This window comes from Stegostoma tigrinum, chromosome 5 (assembly GCF_030684315.1).
Source record: "Stegostoma tigrinum isolate sSteTig4 chromosome 5, sSteTig4.hap1, whole genome shotgun sequence".
NCBI lineage: Eukaryota > Metazoa > Chordata > Chondrichthyes > Orectolobiformes > Stegostomatidae > Stegostoma > Stegostoma tigrinum.
Genome location: NC_081358.1, coordinates 26,020,049 through 26,026,726, shown reverse-complemented (window position 1 = coordinate 26,026,726; position 6,678 = coordinate 26,020,049).

Genomic DNA, 6,678 nt, shown 5'->3' with positions numbered 1-6,678 from the left:
ATATAATTACATTTATCCCGATTCCACCTTCCCATTACTCTATGGCTTCACAAATTCAGGCAGAATGGAGGTTTCACAATCTTTCCAGAATGCACTTCCTTTAGATGATTGTTAGGTCTTTGGCATGAGGACTGTTGACCTTGATTCTGTTCTCGCTCTGTGAGGTGTGTAAATTGCTGCTATCCTGTTGTTCCTCACTGGATTCACCCTAATTCGATTATTCATAGATGATAATTCTCCAAAAAAAATTAGGCTCCTGTTGTTCCTGTTTCCAAATTCCTCAGCCATCCGAATAATACACATTTACTGATGATCTGCTGCCTTTTGAACGATCACACCTTTCCTGTTAAGGTCCTGTAGCTATACTTTTTGCCCATGGCTCACGTGTGTTGATTGTCATGCAAGGCAACATCTATTAAAGAGTGCTTGCTGTACTGGTTAAGACTATTCTTTCTTACATACATTGCTTTTGTCCCAAAACCTTAACTTTTTTTTAGCATAGGAAGTTGATTCTTCGTATTTCTTCCCTTCATCTTTGATTAATCACGCTGGATTTGGTGGACTGATATTTTAACAATGCAGTATAAACATCAGCATTTTTCTTCTTGATCATCTGGAGGTCAGGCTCATCTTTCCCACTTACTTGTTGGTGTCATGGTGTACTTTTTACATGTTCAAATCCAGAACTTGATACAAATTAGCTGAAAGGCACACTAACAAATTGTGGTCCAGTATTTGACAAGACCACGTCAGGGATCCCATGTGGACAAATGTTTCATGTAAGACCCTGACAACTTTATCTATGGTGGTAGTAAATAACATTTTAATATTTATCCTTCAGGAAAAGTAAGCAACAGTAATAACGTAAGATTGTCCATCAAACATAAATAGGTATGCTCCCCTTGTTGACGCAGTCGGGTGGGGAAAGTGGTGGACATCAGTGGCTCTCGCTGATCAGGCCTAAGAATACAGCAAATATCACAGTATGCTGTGAGATTCTCCTTTGAGATCACTGTCCACCACTTTGATAGCTGAGCCCTAACTCTACAGTTGATGATCTCCAAGTGTCCCTGGTATATCATCCTGCAATGAATGGAAATGTCCAGTCTTATATCAAGCACTGATAAGTCATCAACAATTGCAAAGTTCTGTCAATTTGTGGTCTGAGTATGCAATGCAATTCTACAAACAATTTCCTCGTCAATTATTGAAAAGCTGTCCACTGTCACTTGTAGTGTGCATCTGCTAAGATGGAGTTGGAACCCAGTATTCATGCAGACATCTTTGTCAACTATTTTTCATCTAACAGGGAGACTAATTGTTTATTGCCCACCTCTACAGGCATTTTTAGGCCAAGGATATAGGTTCAGCTGACTGAGAGAACCTTCCCTCTTATAATTGCGTAGCGTGTCTCTGTGTATGGCTTCGTCCTGGAGGCATGATGCACTGGTTTCTGACATCCACCTTGTTGTCCCTGAAAGTGCACTGCTCCTATCTGCAGCTTTGATAGATGAGTGTAGTGGGGCAGGAAATCTGCAGGCATCAGCGTGTATTTGATCCTTTGGAATGTCTCCTCCTGAAGCAGATTCTGGCACCATCCTTGTGTTTTCTTGTTTCAAGGGTAGTCGTTGTCAAGTGAGGCAAGAAATGCATGAACTTGTTTACCATGCCAAAAAAGTTTTGAAGGTCATGAACTGATTTCAGGACAACAGTTACACAGCAGCAAAAAGTGAAATGGCTAATCATTGATAGATATTAATGCAATAAAGCTACCAACATTAGAAAAGATTCCCAATGCAATCCAAGGGGAAATTGGTGAGCCAACCAATCCAGATTTGACAGACATCTCATTCATTGCAAGTTTTATCCAGGCTAAGTGTCACTGTCCTATCAAATGGATACCACGGATGAAGAAACAGAATTTAGAACCCACAGAGATAAAACTACATGGTCATGGTGTAGTTCATAATCAAGAAACCTTGTCCTTGAGCAAGAATGCATGTTTTGCCCTCAATTTTCTTTGATAGATCTAATAAGTAGAACACAGAGGTTTAAAGGTTCCTTTGAGAATGGTTACCCAAAGTTGTTTACAGGATCAGGGAATCTCAGTATTGCATACAGAATCACATTAAAGAAACCAGCTAAACTATTATGTCCCTGCGCAAAACCAGGAACTCTCTTCCTCTTCCAAATTTTGTGTCATCAGCAAAATTTTAAAGTTCAGTCTGCAGATCAAGATCTGGATCATTAACATGTATCAAGAAAAGTAAGGGTCCCAACACTGATCTCTGGGGAACTCCACTGCAAATCTTCCTGCAACCGGAAAAATATCCATTCTGCATCCCTTAATGAAATAAATCAGAAGCAATTTGAGGAATTAAATGACGTGTGGGAATCACAGTCAGGTTGCGTCTGCAGTACTTTTCACTTACTCTGCCCTGAACCACTCTGAATCCAACCCAGATATGTGATTTGGGCTTACTGAGAAATGTGAGGGAGGTTTGTTAGCTGTCCAGAGTGTTGGTTTATGTGGGGTATTAGTGGGAGTAATTGCGGATTAGTGTAGGATTGATTGATGGGGAGGATGAATGGTCAGTTCTATGGCTAGCTAGAAATGAGAGCAGGTTCTAATCCCTGTAATTTTTCCTGTTCACTAGTAAGGCAAACAAATTAAAGTAAGGCAAGTAAGTCAGGAAGGTGGAAAAAACAGTAAATAAAGTATACAGTATCCTCAGCATTATTAACTGAGGCATAGAGTACAAAAACGAGGAGGTGATGTTGAACTTATACAAGACACTTGATAAACCTCAGCTGGATTACTGTGTACAGTTATGCAGGATGTGAATGCATTGGAGAGAGTGTGGAAGTAGTTTACAAGGATGGTACGAAAGGGAAGAGGAACTTCAGTTATGAAGATAAATTTTAGAGACTGGGATTATTCTCCTTAGAGAGAAGACACTTTAGGGGAGATCTGATAGAAGTTTTCAAAATCATGAGTGCACTGTGCAGCGTGAATATGGATAAACTGATATGGATAAACTTTTATGGATAAACATAAAGGGAATAAGAATGAGGGGACAGATTTAATGTGATCTGCAAAATAAGCAACGATAATGTGAGGAAAATATTTTCATGCAATGAGCAGTTAAGGTAGGGAATGCACTGCTTAGAAATGTGGTAGAGACATGCTCAATTGAAGCCTTCAAGAAGGTATTGGATGATTATTTGGATAAAAATAATGTGCAAGGGAATGGGTGAAAAATAGGAGATTGGCACAGGTAATATGCTCATTTGAAGAGTCAATGCAGGCATGATAGGTCAAGTGGCTCTTTTTACGCCAAAGCCCTTCTGTGATTCAGTGATGATAGATTCCAGACCTGGAAATATTAACTCTGCTTTTCTCCACAGATGCAGCCATAATTGTATCATCATATTCCGTATTTTCTGTTTTTACTTCAGACTTACCCCTCATCCGTAACATTCCACTTTTTAAAAAAGATTTTGAGATTGGGTTTGTAGAGAGCTTGGGGAAGAACAGGTATAATTCTTGGTGGGGAAAGTGGATTGGTTGCTGTTAATATATTTGAATTGTGGCTACAGTTTGAAGGAAGTGCATAATTTCATGTTGGCTCAGGACAACTTTGATCGTCAGCTGTTGTAAAATGCTGTTTGGAAGCTTACAAGACTTGCAACTTAGCAGCTGCAGCTTTGGCCAGGTGAGAGTCCGCTATTCACAGTACATCATATGGAAGTACGCTCTTATTGCCTCTTATTGCTTTTCAACTTGCTGAAAGTTGGTTCACGTGAATTTTAGTTATATTTGACCTGCACTTTCTTACTGTTTGCCTTGACTGTGGCATAAGGGCAGCTTGTCCAGTTTTATCTTGGACATCTGTTGAGGAATAGAGAGACAGCAATATATATCCTCAGACACTTCCAACTGCTTGCTTGTTTAGAAAGATTGGCCTCTTTCTCTTTGACAAACGTAATCTCACTTGCTAAGACCACTGACATCAAAGTACAGTTCAGCCATTCTAACTCTTACCCAGGTCCCTTTAACTAGAAATCCATCTTTTGACAAATTAATTGCATCTTCCTTGCCTGCTCTGCATTGAATGAGAAACCTGGAAACAGGATGCTCCTGCCATGGCTGAGTTCCTGATATTACAGGTCTCAGTGTATGCAGGTCTACTCAATTTCCACTGCATGAGTACTGGAGTGATTGGGAAGTATGTTTTCTGTCCAGTTATATTATTGTATGTGTGAATAACAACAGCTGCATACATTCACTTTGGATAATCAAATACAGGTCAACCATGTTACTGATATCAAGTTGAAGTAGAAAATTGCTACATGTAGCTTATCCTCAAAAGCACAAAAAAACTAACCATTTAAATGTAATTATATTACTATCATTCTCATCAATAAAATATTGAAGGAACCATCAATAGTGTTATGTAAAAAAATCATGTGTTCACTAATTCTTACTTTGAGTTCTGCCGTGATTACCTGGATGCAAAGTTCATAAAATCTTTAACCTGAATTTGCATGCTTGAGATGAATGGCAGGGGAAAGGTGAATGAAGGAGCTATTGCATTAATGCAGCAATCGGCTATTTTAAGCACAAATGAACCCTACTGAATTGTAGTCAATATGCTTTGTAGGAAATGTTATCTTGAGCCCCCTCATTCCATTAATCAACCTAATCAGCTTTCTCTAAAACTGTCTCCAATGCAAGCATTTCCTTATTTCAGACAAAAAAAACCCAAAACTGTATACCATACACCAACAGCTGGCTCACCAACAGCCTGTACAGTTGTAGCAAGCCATTCCTACTTACAAAAGTCCAACATTCTATTTATCTTCCTAATTAATTACTACCTTGCATGCTAACTTGTTGATACCTTGTGCGTTGACCTAATATCCATCCTTCTCCATCACCGTGGAGTACACAGTAACTATAATCCACAGGATACACAGCAACGCCTCATTAGGTTAATTTTGATGACACTTATCTCTCTGGATGGAATTTTCCAACTCTAGAGGAAGTAAGAAAAATGGTGGGTGAGCAGATTTCATTGGCAGGGAGTCAAAAAATCAGATTCCCACTGGTGAGATAATCGTCTGTAGTGAGGTTCTGCCAATCTCAAAATGAGTCAACCTTCATAGCTATAGGTGCTAGGAAGCCTATCAGCATCTATTTGCAACTCATGAAAACTTGTTGGAACTAATGTCTCTTTCCACTTAACTTTGGAGGCCAATCCTTACAGAGAATGATGACTGTGTGTATCAACAAACAGTCATCAAAAAATATCATGAAACTAACAGCATGTGGCATAGATCAATCATGCCTTTCTTCTAGTCATCTAGCAGTTGAGGAGAACATGTGTTGTAGGAGACAGGAGCAGCAGAGGCAGCGAGAGCCCGCAGACTACCTGCCAAGGTGCAAAATTCAGGGCAGTAGGAACCACACTGGTGATAAGCATTGGCCAGAAACTACAACTACAGACTTCACTGTAGCTAACTACAAGTGACACAGAGACAATGCAATAGGTGCCTCATGATCTTCTGTGAAGTTGACTCCAACGCCTGATATGTTAAATAATCACCTGCCGACACAAGGACAATGTGGCAATCCCATATTGGGCACCTTGAAGGAAACAATGACCTTCAAGTTTCAAGCAAGTGAATTAATTCAGGGAGGTTTTGGGGATGCCTCTGGAATTTCTCAGTTCGCCTTCTACAAATATGTCTGGAAGGTGACTCTATTTACGAAAGTCTGAAAATTTATGAGATTCCCCTTGGATGCAGGCAGCCAGGGTAATCAGGTTTTCTGTGATAGCAGGTTTCTCACATGTGTAAGGTGCAATCTGTTGCACTCATTTTGCCAACAGAGCACCATGGCAACAAGCAGTTTTTCAAAAGGAAAACGATCGCTTAATGTCCAGATCGCATGCAACCAAAGTAGTTGAATACTCCTGGTGTTTGCAATAATGTACAAGGAGCTGTCAGAACTCGGACATTTGGGAGAACTGATACGTGGTTACAGAGAAGTGTCCTTGAGTGCCCCGGTCATCGACACCGAGCACGCACAGCTTCTGCCGTGGATTGCAAGTTTGAATTCATATCCAGAACTACTGTGTGTTCTGTTACCCCTCAGAATCGAGAGCAGTCACCATCCTTTCCACACAGGCAACCAACGGCTCGCATGAAGTAGACAAGACCTGGCTATCTTTCTCCATATTTCGCTGCGGAATGGTTCATACACCAGAAATACAAGGACTGTTGTGGCACGGTGGTAATGCCTTTACCTATCTGCGAGAAGCCGTGGGTTAAAGTCCTAAATGCTCCAGAACTGTGCCATAATATCTCTGAACAGGTTGATTAGAAGATATCTATACCCAGAAGGATAGGTTGCATAAAAGGAAAGCAATCTAATTAACTAGTATGTGATATGTTTGCAAACGACCCGCTACTATCTTTCTTCTAATGCACATGTTAATGCACGGTGCAATAGTTTTAAATTGAGCTCTAATATTGCTGTTAGTTTCACAATTGTATGTCACCGCTGCTACCAGTCTTCGCACATCACCTGGCCGGCGCCTCGGATTGTGGGAGTTGTAGTTTTGTAGTCCGTGAGATGGATCATGAAGCGAGGGTGGGCCGCGAGTCTCTGAG